A 17,480-nucleotide genomic window follows, 5' to 3' on the forward strand; every position below is an offset into this window, starting at 1 on the left:
CTTTGAGGTTAATTGTACTGACTGACTTGAAATTCTATGAGAAGTGCAAACAAGTTGCAAAAACAGCTCATGGAGTTCCATCAATCTATATTGAAACTTTTCTAGAGGGAGAGAAAGGGTTAGATCACATCTGAAATACTCCATGCAAGTTTGGAAACCTCATTTTAGTAAGGACATAGATTCTTTGGAAAAGGTGCAGAGGAGATCCAGTAAGATTAGTTGGGACATACAAGGATGTTCTTATTAAGAAAGATTTGATTCTACAAGATGCATTCTCTGGAAACTAGGCATCTGCATGAGAACCTAATTGCAGTGTTTAAATTGGTTAACTAAACTAAATGCTAATGGCATTTTTACTCTTCCTCAGATGACCTACAAGTGAGCATTACTTTAAACTGGAATTGAATGGTGTTGCAAAATTGATATACATAAATTTGTACTCAGCCAAAGAATAAATAAATTATTGCAATGAACTTCCACTTAGTGTTTTGGAAGCAGGAATTTCAAATAAATATAAGAAAGATTTTGACATATTATTGGAAGGAATCATGAAGTGTTTTTTTTTTTTTTTTTGAGCTGGTGCTGTATAAATTTTTCTTCCTTGTATCATGTTGCCAACACTAATAATATTGATTTTCTCCACTTAATGTTATCTGACACATAAAATATGTTTCCATACACATAAAATATTAAATGTTTTTATATAAAAAGTATTAACATATTTTTTTCAGTTTAGCATCTCATTTCTTTAACTTAACTCACTCCAGGAATTTAATTGTCAAACCTTGTACACATTAATTTTCAAAATCAGGACAAATTGGAAGTACACCTTAACGTTAAACAAGTTTTTTTAAATCAGTGTGTACTTATATAACTTTAAAGGCAGATATTGTTGGGATATCAGAGACGTGGTGTCACACAGATATAAGGAATGCGGAACTGGAATTTGGGGAATACAATGTGTATAGAAAGGATAGACAGAACAGGAGGGGTTATGCTATTAGTTAAGAAACACATAAAATCCAAGGAAGTGAAGCCAGTCGACATCGATGGACAGGGCAGTGTCGAGTCAGTTTGGTGTGACATAAGCATAGGGAAATCAAAATTGAGAGTAGGAGTGTGCTATAGGCCTAATGACTCTGATGAGTATAATAAGATATTGTAGAGGGAAATGGAGTGGGCCAGTAAATCAGAGAGTCTTATAATGGGGGATTTTAATTTCCCAGATATTGACTGGAATTTGTGGGTTGGTCACTCACACACTAGCCAGGCTTTTGTGGATTTATTGGATGATTGTTTTCTACATCAGCATGTTCATGAGGCAACAAGAGGGAGCAATACTCTTGATCTGATTATCAGTAATGATTCTTCATGCATTAAGAATCTGCAGATAAATGAACCACTAGGTGGCAGTGATCACAGTGTGTTGAAGTGGGATTTACTCAAGGAGGTAACTACCATCAGAGGTAAAGGGAAGGGTTTTTGTTTTCGTAAAGGCGACTATGATGGTCTGTGACAGTATTTAAATTCTATACAGTGGGACCAACTGATGATGTTACCAACAGCAAACTCAAAATGGGAAGCATTCAAGGAACTAATCTTGGAAGCTACCAGGCTTTACATACCAACTAAGAAATATTGTTCAAGGTTTAGGCCTAAATGGTTGTCAGATGAACTAATGAGACATGTGGCAGAGAAGAAAAATGCATGGAATACATACAAATTAATGGGCGACATGAAAGCCTATGATAGATATAAGTTGGTCTGTAACCGAGTCACAAAGGAGATTAGGCAGGCAAAGGCAGACTACGAAAAATCTTTGGCAAAGGATGCAAAGAAAAACAGAAAAGAGTTCTTTACCTATTTAAACTCAAGAAGGAAAGGGATGAATCAGATTGGTCCACTGGATATTGATGGTTCAACAGTTGAGGATCCTGCTCAGGTGGCTAACAATCTAAACGAGTATTTTGCCTCTACATTCACGCATGAAGAGTTATTCAGGAAGGAGAATGACGTAGGTAAAGTAGACATTGGCAGTAAGCTAGATGATTTTGTAATAACTGAGAGGAACGTGGAGGAAAGATTGTTGAGGATAAACATAAAAAAGGCACCTGGGGTGGATGGGATCTATCCAGTTATATTAAAGGAGGCAGCAAAGGAAGTAAGCAAACCCCTAGCCATAATTATGAGAGTTTCTTTGGACTCAGGGGAGGTACCCATAGACTGGAGATGTGCAAATGTAACCCCAATTCACAAAGGAGGATCAAAGGCTGACACAAGTAATTATAGACCTGTTAGTTTAACTCCTGTTCCAGGAAAATTAATGGAGGCACTGGTTAAAGAAGCACTGCAGGATCATTTAGACAAGACTTCAGTTATAGCTCAGACACAGCATGGTTTTGTTAAGGGGAAGTCTTGTCTGACCAATTTGATTGGATACTATGATGTAGTCACAAAAGAACTGGATGCAGGGAATAACTTTGATATTATATATTTGGATCTTAGAAAGGCTTTTGATACTGTTGCACATGGAAGACTGCTGCACAAATTGGAGCAGTGTGGCATTGGAGGCAAATTGCTGCTATGGATAAGGGGATGGTTGAGTGGCAGAAGACAGAGAGTGGTAATCAATGGACATTGCTCAACGTGGACTAATGTTATTAGTGGAGTTCCTCAGGGTTCAGTGTTGGGCCCGTTGTTGTTTTCGGTGTTTATGAATGATATTGATGATGGTATATCAAGTTTAATGTCCAAGTTTGCAGATGATACAAAGGTTGGCAGGGTTGTTAAGGACACTACTGACGCTATTCTGCTGCAACAGGATCTGGAAAGGTTGAAGAGATGGGCTGAGAGGTGGCAAATGAAGTTTAACATTGACAAATGTAAAGTACTACATATGGGAAACAGTAACCCCAGAGCAACGAATCAACTCTGCGGTATTACACTGACAGTGGTGGAGAATGAAAAGGACCTGGGGGTAATTGTGCAGGCAGATATGAAGTTCTCAGAGCAGTGCAGACGAGCTGCAAGAGTAGCTCATGGTGTCTTGTCAGTGATATACAGGAATTTTTCTAGCAGGGATAAGGAGGTGATTATTCCCTTGTATAAGGCAATGGTTAGGCCACATCTTGAGTACTGTATACAGGTCTGGAAGCCTCATTTCAAGAAGGATGTAGAGCTGCTGGAATGGGTACAGAGAAGGGCAACAAGATTAGTGAATGGAACAAAGGGTTGCTCTTACGAAGAAAGGCTTCAGTTTTGCAAATTACAGAGTCTGGAGACTAGGCACCGCCGAGGTGATCTGATAGAGGTGTATAAGGCTTTGAATGGTTTGAGCATGCTCAATGCCAATGGGATTCTTCCTCTTGCTCAGAATAATCACCTCAGAGGGAATAAATTCAAATTGAGGAAGGACGGATGTCGGATAGATGTGCGGAAATTTGCCTTTGGCCAGCGGGTGGTTGGTTGGTGGAACCGACTTCCATCATTTGTTGTTGAAGTTGATAGCCTAAACAAATTTAAGGCTCAACTGGACAGGTATTTCGAACGAACGGAGGGGTGAAATGGGAGTGGCGTGTTTTTTTTTTTTTTTTTTTGGCTGATGCTGAATAAGCTTGCTTTCTTGCATCATATGCCTCTACTAATGCTAATGCTAATCATCATACAAGGCCTAATCAAAAAGTTTGGTGACTAAACTATTATTTGATAAATGATGAAGCTTTCCAGCTGTTTGGATGGATCTTCTCCTTAACACTGTATAAACTGATTCCAATGCTTCTCATCTTCTGGAAGCATTCCTGATAGGCTTCTTTTGGACTTGAGCAAGTTTGTGCAGAGCTTCATTTTAGCATTAGCATTAGCAGAGGCATATGATGCAAGAAAGCAAGCTTATTCAGCATCAGCCAAAAAAAAAAAAAAAAAAACACACAACCACTACTCCCATTTCACCCCTCCGTTCGTTCGAAATACCTGTCCAGCTGAGCCTTAAATTTGTTTAGGCTATCAACTTCAACAACAAGTGATGGAAGTCTATTCCACAAACCAACTGCCCGCTGGCTAAAGGAGAATTTCCGCACATCTATCCGACATCCATCCTTCCTCAATTTGAATTTATGCCCTCTCAGGTGATTATTCTGAGCAAGAGGAAGAATCCCATCGGCATTGAGCATGCTCAAGCCATTCAAAGCCTTATACACCTCTATCAGATCACCTCGCCGATGCCTAGTCTCCAGACTCTGTAATTTGCAAAACTTAAGCCTTTCTTCGTAAGAGCAACCCTTTGTTCCATTCACTAATCTTGTTGCCCTTCTCTGTACTCGTTCCAGCAGCTCTACTCTAGTTCATAGTAATCACTGAAGTAGGTGAAATGGCATTGTTTTTGTTACATCTCATATTGTGAATGCCTTCACAATGAGTTTCCACTACCTCAAATAAGCAACGCTTCACTAGTAGAGAAGACTAACGTTACTTATTCTCAGTGGGTACCAACACCCAGATGGCACGATTTCATTTCAAACTTGTTGGCCTCTCATTGGTTGGCGGGTAGGCTAGTGATACAATAAGTGACAACCTAGTTATGAAGTATAATTCTGCAATATGAGAGATGCCAGATGGTAAAGAATAAAAAGGATTTTAGGGCTGAAAGCCTCAGACCACGGAAAAATTTACTAATTGAACGAGTTAGTGCATAGCATCATTTTAGTTTGTAATAATCACCGAAGTAGGTGAAATGGCATAGTTTTTGTTACTTTGTGAATTCCTTAACAACGAATAACAAAAAATGATGCCATTTCACCTACTTTGGTGATTACTACAAACTAAAATGATGCTATGCACTAACTTATTTGATTAGTAAATTTTCAGTTATAGCTCGGACACAGCATGTTTTTGTTAAGGGGAAGTCTTGCCTGACCAATTTGATTGGATACTATGATGCAGTCACAAAGGAACTGGATGCAGGGAATAACTTTGATATTATATACTTGGATCTTAGAAAGGCTTTTGATACTGTTGCACATGGAAGACTGCTGCACAAATTGGAGCAGTGTGACAGTGGAGGCAAATTGCTGCTGTGGATAAAGGGGTGGCTGAGGGGGAGAAGACAGAGAGTGCTAATCAATGGACACTGCTCGTCGTGGACTAATGTTATTAGTGGAGTCCCTCAGGGCTCAGTGTTGGGTCCATTATTGTTTTCTGTATTCATAAATGATATTGATGATGGTATATCAAGCTTAATGTCGAAGTTTGCAGATGATACAAAGGTAGGCAGGGTTGTAAAGGACACTACTGACACTATGCTGCTGCAACAGGATCTGGAAAGGTTGAGCAGATGGGCTGAGAGGTGGCAAATGAAGTTTAACATTGACAAATGTAAAGTACTACGCATGGGAAACAGCAACCCCAGAGCAACGTATCAACTCTGTGGTACTACACTGACAGTGGTAGAGAATGAAAGGGACCTGGAGGTGGTTGTGCAGGCAGATATGAAGTTCTCTGAGCAGTGCAGACGGGCTGCAAGAGTAGCTCATGGTGTCTTGTTAACGATATACAGGAATTTTTCTAGCAGGGATAAGGAGGTGATTATGTTCTTGTATATGGCAATGGTCAGGCCACACCTAGAGTACTGTATACTGGTCTGGAGGCCTCATTTCATGAAGGATGTAGAGCTGCTAGAACGAGTACAGAGAAGGGCAACAAGATTAGTGAATGGAACAAAGGGTTGCTCTTATGAAGAAAGGTTTAAGTTTTACAAATTGGTGTCTGGACACTAGGCGATCTGATAGAGGTGTTTAAAGGTGTGAATGGTTTGAGCATGCTCAATGCCGATGGGATTCTTCCTCTTGCTCAGAATAATCACCTGAGAGGGCATAAATTCAAATTGAGGAAAGACAGATATAGGATAGATGTGCGGAAATTAGCCTTTAGCCAGCGGGTAGTTCGTTGGTGGAACAGACTTCCATCCCTTGTTGTGGAAGTTGTTAGCCTAAATAAATTTAAGGTTCAGCTTGACAGATATTTTGAACGAACGGAGCGGTGAAACGGGAGTGGTGTTTTTTTTGTTTTTTTTTTTGGCTGATGCTGCATAAGCTTACTTTCTTCCATCATATGCCTCTACTGATGCTAATGCTAATGCTAAAATCTCTCTACCTCATTCTGTCAAATTCATCTGTTGTCTCTATCGCTCTCCCAACTCCACTAATCACTTGGAGCCCTTTGATTCCCTACAACTTGACTTTCTCCAGTCCAACTTTCCTGACAGTGAGGTAGTTTTACTTGGTGATTTTAATGTTCACAACTCCAGCTGGCTTCCGTTCTCTAGTCATACAGACCCAGCTTGTCGAGACGCTGAAGCTTTTGCAATTACTATTGACCTCGCACAGATTGTTCATTTACTTTCCAGAATACCAGACAATCCTAATCATACAGGCAAAATGCCTGATCTTTTTCTCACAAACATGCCTTCTAAGTATAAGGTTGAAATGAGTGGTCCTTTAGGCACCTCAGATCACAACTTGGTGATTGTCTCTTCTCCAATGGAGCCTTTATCTCATGGCTATTCCCAACCCTTTTTGTTTAGCATTACAAGAATGCAAAATGAGATAACCTGCAAGATTTCTTTTCTTCTTTTCCTTGGTCGGATTACTGTTTCCAAACTTCTGATGTCAACGTTTGCTCAGATCGTGTCAGTGAAATTATTCTTGTAGGCATAGAATCCTTTATTCCACACTCCACTTTAAAATCTCATCCTTTATCTAAATTTGGTTTTCCAATTAATGTGCTAAAGCAGTTCATGAGAAGAATGTTGTATATTGTAATTGGCTTGTTTCCAATTCTTCAGGTTCATTTTCTGCTTATACCAAAGATTGCAACAATTGTAAAGAAGTTATCAATTAGTTCAAAATAGATTTTGAACAGGCTAAGAGTAGAAAACTCGCTTCTGGCCCTAATGGTTGCAGAGCATTCTGGTGTCTTGCCAACTTTTGCTCATCTCTGCTCCAAACTCTGTCAAAACCAGATGGTTCTATTTTCACTTCAGCCAAGGATAAAGCTGACCTACGAGCATGCCATTTTTCTTCCAACTCATGTATTAATGATCTTGGTAAAACACCTCCCACCATTCCAAACACATTCCATTCAGTGCCTCCTGTGGTCTTTCTTCAAAAACATGTCAGAAGTATTTTCACAAATTTTGATGTTAAGAAAGCTCCAGGTGCTGATGGTATTTCTCCACTTGTTTCCAAAACCTGTGCTTTTGCACTTACTCCTGTCCTTTGCCAACTTTTTGCAGTTTCTTATTCCAAAGGTGTTTTTCCTTCTGTTTGGAAATTTGCTCATATCCTGCCACTTCAGGATTTTGTCACCCTAAAAAGGGTGACAAACCCCCTCCCATCTAATTAGCTTCCCATTGCAATTACTTCTACTCTTTCTAAAGTAATGGAGAAATCAATTAACTGCCAACTCTTAAACTACCTAGAAACCTTACGTCTGATTAAAGGTTGCCACTATGGATTTTGTCAGTGTTGATCCACTGGCGATACCCCTCTATGGACAAATTAAATGGAAACGTTTGATGAAACGCAAGCAGTGGATGAATGACTCAATGGCTTTGGAGCATGTTTGGCATAAAGGTCTTCTAAACAAGCTTCATGTTATGGTTTGCCAACTGTTTTTTTTAATTGGTTATCCAGTTTTCTCTCTGACTGCTTACTGAGGGTGATGTTACCTGGCTCTCTGTCTTCTAACTTCTCCACTAATGCTTGTGTCCCCCCAAGGTTCAGTTCTTTCACCCACTCTTTTTCTCTTGTATATTAATGACTTCTTCCATTAACTGGAAATTCTATCTATAGTTTTGCTGATGATAGCACATTGCATTCCACTTTCCATTTTGAGAAACCTTCTCCTGCTCAATCAGCTTCAACCTCTTGTATATCCGCTACCAATTCCTTAAATGCCGATCTCCAGATAATTCTCCACTGAGGCAATGACAACTCAGTTGATTTCAATCCTTCTAAAACTCAGTCTGGTCTTATATCTTGCAAAAAGGATTCTTCTGCTTATCTTTGGTGACATTTTTAGGCAAGATGATACAACTCTTTTGGTGATTACCCTGACTTCTAATCTCTCTCTTGGCACAAGCACATTGCAAATATTACTTCCTCTGCATCTAAAAAGCTTGGTTTTCTCTCTTGCCCCCGGTGTTAATTTTCTTCCAACCTCTGTACAAATCGCAAATCCACCTTACCATGGAATATTGTTCCCACATCTAGGGCGGTGCCCCCCAAACCTCTCTCAAGCTTCTAGATTCCATTCAGAAGAGGGCAGTTCGGTTAATTAATGACTCATCTCCAACTGAGTCTCTCCACTCTCTGTCTCATAGATGTACTGTTTCTGGTGCATGCCTTTTCTACAGATACTTCCATGGGCACTGTTCTTCTGAATTGCCTTCTATAATTCCTATTCTCTCTTTCAACACAGTCTGAACATGTGCCACCACCAGTCTACATCCATTTAATGTCGAACTTCAAATTCACAGAACCAACTTTTCATCTTCCTTGTTTATTCATTCAAGTGCCGTTTTCTTTTTTCCTTCATACGTATTTCCTGAAAATTACAGTCTACTGAAGTCTAATATCAACAGTTATCTTCTTTAGTCTTCTCAACCTCCAACCAAGCATGGTACTAAGTACTATAGGTTCTAATACCTCTTGTGTTTGGGGTTTTCATAAAATAAAATAGAAAAAAAAAAAAAATTCTAGAAAACACTTCGCATGAAATTGTAAACCATTTGGACATCCTTCGTGCTGCAAATTAGCATTAGTAGAGGCAAGGTACATGATGCAAGAAATGAGGCTTAAGCAGCATCAGCCAAAAAGGGGGGGGGGACCACTTCCATTTCACCCGTCCGTTCGTTTGAAATACCTGTTCAGCTGAACCTTAAATTTATTTAGGCTATCAACTTCCACAACAAGGGATGGAAGTCTCTTCTACCAACCAACTACCCGCTGGCTAAAGGCAAATTTCCACACATCTATCCTACATGTCTTTCCTCAATCTGAATTTATGCCCTCTCAGGTGATTATTCTGAACAAGAGGAAGAATCCCATCGGCATTGAGCATGCTCAAACCATTCAAGGCTTTATACACCTCTATCAGATCACTTTGCCGGTGACTAGTCTCCAGACACTGCAATTTGCAAAACTTAAGCCTTTCTTCGTAAGAGCAACTCCTTGTTCCATTCACTAATCTTGTTGCCCTTCTCTGTACTCGTTCCATCAGCTCTACATCCTTCTTGAAATGAGGCCTCCAGACCTGTATACAGTACTCAAGGTGTGGCCTGACCATTGCCTTATACAAGGGAATAATCACCTCCTTATCAATGCTAGAAAAATTTCTATATATCATTGACAAGACACCATGAGCTATTCTTGCTGCCCGTCTGCACTGCTGAGAAAACTTCATATCTGCCTGCACAATTACCCCCAGGTCCTTTTCATTCTCTATCACTGTCAGTGTGGTCCCACACAGTTGATAAGTTCTCTGTGGTTGCTGTTTCCCATATGTAGTACTTTACATTTATCAATGTTAAACTTCATTTGCCACCTCTCAGCCCATCTGCTCAAACTTTCCAGATCCTGTTGCAGCAGTATAGCATCAGTAGTGTCCTTAACAACCCTGCCAACATTTGTATCGTCTGCAAACTTGGACATTAAGCTTGATATACCATCATCAATATTATTTATAAATATAGAAAACAACAATGGACCCAGCACTGAACCCTGAGGGACTCCTCTAATAACATTAGTCCATGATGAGCAGTGTCCATTGATTACCACTCTCTGTCTTCTCTCCCTGAACCATCCCTTTATCCATAGCAGCAATATGCCTCCAATGCCCCACTGCTCCAATTTGTGCAGCAGTCTTCCATGTGCAACAGTATCAAAAGCCTTTCTAAGATCCAAATATATAATATCAAAGGTATTCTCTGAATCCAGCTCTTTTGTGACTGCATCATAGTATCCAATCAAATTGGTCAGACAAGGCTTTCCCTTCACAAAACCATGCTGAGTCCGAGCTATAACTGAAGTCTTGTCTAGATGATCCAGCAGTGCTTCTTTAATCAGTGCCTCCATTAATTTCCATGGACAGAAGTTTAACTCACAGGTCTATAAATACTTGCATCAGCCTTTGATCCTCCTTTGTAAATTGGGGTCACATTTGCACATCTCCAGTCCATGGGTATCTCCTCTGAGTCCAAGGAAGCTCTCATAATTATGGCTAAGGGTTTGCTTACTTCCTTTGCTGACTCCTTTAATATAACTGGATAAATCCCATCCACCCCAGGTGCCTTTCTTGTGTTTATTTTCAACAATTTCTCCTCCACTTTACTAGATTATGTAGCAAAATTATTACAAGATTATCTAGCTTACTGCCAGAGTTGAATACATCTCTGGCATTCCCCTTGCTGAATAACTCCTCATGTATAAATTTCGATGCAAAATATTCATTTAGTTTGTTAGCTACCTGAGCAGGATCATCAAAAGTTGAACCATCGATATCATGTGGACCAATCTGATTCATCCTCTTCCTGCTAGAGTTTACATAAGTAAAGAACTCTTTGCTGTTTTCTTTAATCGTTTGCCAAAGATATCTCGTAATCTGCCTTCGCCTGCCTAACCTTTGTAAATTGGTTACAGACCAGCTTCTATATATCATAGGCTTCTGTGTCACATGTTAATTTATATGTATCCCATGCATTTTTCTTCTCTGCCATATGTCTTATTAGTTCATCTGACATCCATTTAGGCCGAAACCTTGAACATATTTCTTAGTTGGTATGTAAAGCCCAGTAGCTTCCAAGATAAGTTCTTTGAATGCTTCCCATTTTGAATTTTCTGTTATTAACATCATCAGTTGGTCCCACAGTATAGAATTTTTTCAATCTTGTCTTAGACCATCGTAGTTGCCTTTACGAAAGCAATACCCTTCCCTTTACCCCTGATGGTAGTTACCTCTTTGAATAAATCCCACTTCAGCACACAGTGATCACTGTCACCTAGTGGTTCCTTTATCTGCAGATTCTTAATGCATGAAGAATCACTACTGATAATCAGATCAAGAGTATTACTTCCTCTAATTGCCTCCCGAACATGCTGATGTAGAAAACAATCATCCAATAAATCCACAAAAGCCTGGCTAGTGTGTGAGTGACCAACCCACAAATTCCAGTCAATATCTGGGAAATTAAAATCCCCCATTATAAGACTCTCTGATTTACTGGCCCACTCTATTTCTCTCTACAATTTCTTTTTATACTCATCAGAGTCTTAGGTCTATAGCACACTCCTACTCTCAATTTTGATCTCCTAATGCTTATGTCACACCAAACTGACTCAACATTGCACTGGCCAGCGATGTCGACTGGCTTCACTTCCTTGGATTTTGTGTGTTTCTTAACTAATAATATAACCCCTCCTCCCTTTCTATCCTGTCTATCCCTTCTGTACACGTTGTACTCCCCAAATTCCAGTTCTGCCTTGCTTATATCTGTGTGACACCACGTCTCTGATATACCAACAATATATGCCTTTGATGTTTTGAACAATACCTCAAATTCATCAAATTTATTTACCAAACTCCTAGCATTGGTGTACACACAAGTATACATGCACCTGTTCCTATTCTTAGCTACCCTAACACAACCCATGTGTTTACTTGTACCACAATGACTCCCCGTAGTCTCTGAATTATCCTGCATATTGTTTTCCAGGCTGCTGCTCATTCCAATAGAAGCAGTGCAAGAATCACTTTCACTTCTTTCAGTGGCTACTGTAAATCTATTAGTCCTTGTATCCTCCCAAGCTAGCAGTTTTCCGACCCACCTAACACTGCCTCGATAGCATCAGCAAATATTCTTGTACCCTTTCTATTTAAGTGTATCCCCATCCCTGTAGAAGTAGTTTCTCCTGTTAACATGTACAGACCAATCTGAGAAAAATTGTACCCTTGAGCTTTGCACAATCATTCCAGGGCCGAATTGATCGACAAGGCTCTCATCATATACTCCCTCCTATCATGTCTGGGCAGAATTGCAGACACTTTCAAATTCAACTTTGATTCACGGCTTTTTTTCAACAGTGACCTGTACTTTTTGAGTAATTCGCCTGTCTTCTGCTCTTGATATCATTAGTGCCAACGTGTACAATTATATCACCTTTTGTGCCCTTAAAAGATGATATCCGCTCTATAACGTTATCAACCTTTGCCTCTTTGCAGACATTCCTACAACGTCATCAACCTTTGGAGACATTCCCTGGTTCTGTTCCACCTATCCTTTTTACAAAGCATGTTCCCCGTTTCCCTGACAATAGAGTCACCAACAACTACTAGTTCCTGTGGGACCAGCGCATTATGCCTTGGGGGTTGCCGCTATGTTGTGTGATGACCAAGTGCAAGCTGTGGTGTTGATGTGGGCAGCTGAGAGCTTAATGGGCCCCTCAGTTTAGATCCTTCGAGGGCATCCACCCTGTTCTTCAAGCTCTCATATAGGCCCATAACAACGCTGAGTTGTCATCTCATTTCTTTACACTCCTTACACACAGGAATACACACAAAGATATCCCCCATGGCAATATCATGTCCTGTATCCGATTGTTCCCCAAACATCATGCAAGCAGTGCATTTTAAAAGGCTGTGATTTAGAGGGCAACTGCCCCCTCAGTTCTCTCCTGAGCCACAGCACTCCCATTAGCTTGAGCCGTTTGCTTTGCTGCTCTGGTCTGAGTCATGATTTCGATTTAATTTCAATAAAATTTCAATTTCAGTACAAAATTATAACCATAAACTTGTATCCCAACACAGTTATAATGCTATATATATTTTTCAGTATCGAGTATTATCTACGAGTTCCATTTATATAACTTCTGTATGAAGTTATGTATTAATTAATTATGTTACATTTGTTATCTAAGTCTTTATATGTATTTAGTTAAAAGTACAATTTAATTGACAATGAAGTTTAACAAGATTAATAGATTTTACTGATTAATTGACAATATTATATTATATATTATACTATACTAAGCTTACGCTATCTAGTTCGGGATATAACGTTGTGTCATATAACAATGGCGGCAATTTACAAACGGTAAATCTACGGACACTTAAGTATTAATTAACTTCCAAATCTCGATGTTTCAATTCAGAATAAACTGCAGATCCTGACTAGGTCTATAAGCTACTTATGGAAAATAATTTGATGTAACAATTTGTGAATAAAACGGCTAAATATAGCTAAAAAACCTCTCGTTCAGCGGAGTTGCAACTTGTAACACATGGATTTGATACTTTTATGCAATTACTAGGCCAATTGAGATTAATCAGAAAATAAGAAAATAATGCTATACTACTAAATTTAAATCAGGGGTATTAGCATTAGCATTAGTAGAGGCATTTGATGCAAGAAAGCAAGCTTATGCAGCATCACCCAAAAAAAAAAAAAAAAAAAAAACATTTCCACTTCACCCCTCTGTTCGTTCAAAATACCTGTCCAGCTGAGCCTTAAACTTATTTAGGCTATCAACCTCCACCACAAGGGATGGAAGTCTGTTCCACCAACCAACCACCTGGTGGAACAGAGGCTAAAGGCAAATTTCCGCACGTCTATCCTACATCTGTCTTTCCTCAATTTGAATTTATGTCCTCTCAGGTGATTTTTCTGAGCTAGAGGAAGAATCCCATCAGCATTGAGCATGCTTAAACCATTCAAGGCTTTATACACCTCTATCAAATCACCTCGCTGGTTCCTAGTCTCCAGACACTGTAATTTGCAAAACTTAAGCCTTTCTTCGTAAGAGCACCCCTTTGTTCCATTCACTAATCTTGTTGCCCTTCTCTGTACTCGTTCCAGCAGCTCTACATCCTTCTTGAAATGAGGCCTCCAGACCTGTATACAGTACTCTAGGTGTGGCCTGACCATCGCCTTATACAATGGAATGATCACCTCCTTATCCCTGCTGGAAAAATTCCTGTATATCATTGACAATACTCCATGAGCTACTCTTGCACCCGTCTGCACTGCTCAGAGAACTTCATATCTGCCTGCACAACCACCCCCAAGTCCCTTTCATTCTCTACCACTGTCAGTGTAGTACCACAGAGTTGATACGTTGCTCTGGGGTTGCTGTTTCCCATGTGTAGTACTTTACATTTGTCAATGTTAAACTTCATTTGCCACCTCTCAGCCCATCTGCTCAACCTTTCCAGATCCTGTTGCAGCAGCATAGTGTCCGTAGTGTCCTTGACAACCCTGCCAACCTTTGTATCGTCTGCAAACTTGGACATTAAGCTGGATATACCATCATCAATATCATTTATAAATACAGAAAACAATAATGGACCCAACACTGAGCCCTGAGGGACTCCACTAATAACATCAGTCCACGATGAGCAGTGTCTATTGATTACCACTCTCTGTCTTCTCCCCCTCAACCACCCCTTTATCCATAGCAGCAATTTGCCTCCAATGTCACACTGCTCCAGTTTGTGTCGCAGACTTCCATGTGCAACAGAATCAAAAGCCTTTCTAAGATCCAAGTATATAATATCAAAGTTATTCCCTGCATCCAGTTCTTTTGTGACTGCATCATAGTATCCAATCAAGTTGGTCAGACAAGACTTCCCCTTAACAAAACCATGCTGTGTCTGAGCTATAACTGAAGTCTTGTCTAAATGATCCTGCAGTGCTTCTTTAACCAGTGCCTCCATTAATTTTCCTGGAACTGAAGTTAAGCTCACAGGTCTATAATTACTTGTGTCGCCCTTTGATCCTCCTTTGTGAATTGGGGTCACATTTGCACATTTCCAGTCTATGGGTACCTCCCCTGAGTCCAAGGAAGCTCTCATAATTATGGCTAAGGGTTTGCTTACTTCCTTTGCTGCCTCCTTTAATATAACTGGATAGATCCCATCCACCCCGGGTGCCTTTCTTGTGTTTATCTTCAACAGTTTCTCCTCCACTTTACTCCCAGTTATTTCAAGATTCTGTAGCTTACTGCCAGCGTTGAATACACCTCTGGCATTCCCCTCGCTGAATAACTCCTCATGTGTGAATGTCGATGCAAAATATTCATTTAGTTTGTTGGCTACCTGAGCAGGATCATCAACACTTGACCCATCAATATCAAGTGGACCAATCTGATTCATCCCCTTCCTTCTAGAGTTTACATAAGTAAAGAACTCTTTGCTGTTTTTCTTTGCATCCCTTGCCAAGGATTTCTCGTAATCTGCCTTCGCCTGCCTAACCTCCTTTGTAACTTGGTTGCATATCAACTTGTATCTATCATAGGCTTCTGTGTCATGTGTTAATTTGTATGAATCCCATGCATTTTTCTTCTCTGCCATATGCCTCATTAGTTCATCTGACATCCATTTTGGCCTAAACCTTGAACAATATTTCTTAGGTGGTATGTAAAGCCTAGTAGCTTCCAAGATAAGTTCTTTGAATGCTTCCCATTTTGAATTTTCTGTTGGTAACATCATCAGTTGGTCCCACTGTATAGAATTTAAATACTGTCTCAGTCCATCGTAGTCGCCTTTACGGAAGCAATAACCCTTCCCTTTACCCCTAATGGTAGTTACCTCTTTGAGTAAATCCCACTTCAGCACACTGTGATCACTGCCACCTAGTGGTTCATTTATCTGCAGATTCTTAATGCATGAAGAATCACTGCTGATAATCAAATCAAGAGTATTACTCCCTCTAGTTGCCTCCCGAACATGCTGATGTAGAAAACAATCATCCAATAAGTCCACAAAAGCCCTGCTAGTGTGTGAGTAACCAGCCCCCAAATTCCAGTCAGTATCTGGGAAATTAAAATCTCCCATTATAAGACACTCTGATTTACTGGCCCACTCTATTTCCCTGTACAGTTCCTTATTATACTCATCAGAGTCATTAGGCCTATAGCACACTCCTACTCTCAATTTTGATCTCCCAATGTTTATGTCACACCAAACTGACTCCACACTGCACTGTCCAGCGATGTCGACTGGCTTCACTTCCTTGGTTTTTATGTGTTTCTTAACTAATAGCATAACCCCTCCCCCCTTCCTATCCTGTCTATCCTTTCTGTAGACGTTGTACTCCCCAAATTGCAGTTCTGCATCCCTTATATCTGTGTGACACCATGTCTCTGATATCCCAACAATATCTGCCTGCCGACCGGGCTAGCCGAGTGGGTAAAGTACCTGCCCGGCAACCCAAAGGTCGCGGGTTCGATTCCCGCCTCGGGCTTGGATCAAAGTACTACAAAAACCTTGGGAGGTGCAATATGGCCACAGACGCCGATGCGCCAACAACTACCAAATCAAAAAAAAAAAAAAAAAAAAAAAATATCTGCCTTCGATGTTTTGAGCAATACCTCAAATTCATCAAATTTATTTACTAAAATCCTAGCATTGGTGTACACGCAAGTATACCTGCACCTGTTTCTATTCTTAGCTACCCTAACACAACCTGTGTTTACTTGTACCGCAATGGCTCCCAGCAGTCTGTGAAATACCATGCATCTTGTTTTTCAGGCTTCTGCTCATTCTAATAGAAGCAGTGCAAGAATCTCTTTCACCTCTGCCAGTGGCTACTGTCAATCTATTGGTCTTTGTCTCCCCCCAAGCTAGCAGTTTTCCGACCCACCTAACACTGCCTCGATAGTATCAGCAAATATTCTTGCACCCTATCTATTTAAGTGTATCCCATCCCTGTAGAAGCAATCTCTCCTGTTAACAAGTACAGTCCAGGCTGAAAAAAATTCTACCCCTTGAGCCTTGCACAATCTTTCCAGGGCCGAATTGATCAACAAGGCTCTCATCATATACTCCCTCCTATCGTGTCTGGGCAGAATTGCAGACACTTTCAAATTCAACCCTAATTCTCGGCTTTTGTTGAACAGTGACCTGTACTTATTAAGTAATTCTGCCGGTCTCCTACTCTTAATATTATTAGTGCCAACGTGTACAACTATATCACCTTTTGTGCCCTTAAAAGATGATATTCGCTCTACAACGTCATCAACCTTTGCCCCTGGCAGACATACCCTGGTCCTGTTCCACCTATCTTTTTTACAAAGCATGTTCCCCATTTCCCTGACAATAGAGTCACCAACAACTACTAGTTCCTTCGGGACCAGCGCATTCTGCCTTAGGGGTTGTCTCTGTGTCACGCGATGCCCAAGTGCAAGCTCTGGCATTGATGTGGGCAGCTGAGAGCTTGATGGGCCCCTCAATTTAGTTTCTTCGAGGGCATCCACCCTGTCCTTCAAGCTCTCATATAGGCCCACAAGAACGCCGAGTTGTTGCCTGATATCGATACACTCCTTGCATCGCGCACACACAAAGACATCCCCCTTGGCAGTATCATGTCCCGTACCCGATTGCTCTGCAAACATCAAGCAAACAGTGCATTTTATAAGGCTGTGAGTCAGAGG

At 40.4% G+C, this 17,480-nt stretch overlaps 1 protein-coding gene across 1 annotated transcript in view; it reads left to right on the forward strand.

Moving 5' to 3' along the window:
- Window positions 1-17,480, forward strand: part of LOC150077410 (cytochrome P450 3A24-like) — a 330,473-nt gene that overhangs the window by 176,338 nt on the left and 136,655 nt on the right. The gene's annotated exons all lie outside the window — the stretch shown is intronic.

Source organism: Mastigoproctus giganteus, chromosome 12 (assembly GCF_048544385.1).
Source record: "Mastigoproctus giganteus isolate SK-2022 chromosome 12, ASM4854438v1, whole genome shotgun sequence".
NCBI classification, from domain to species: Eukaryota; Metazoa; Arthropoda; class Arachnida; order Uropygi; family Thelyphonidae; genus Mastigoproctus; species Mastigoproctus giganteus.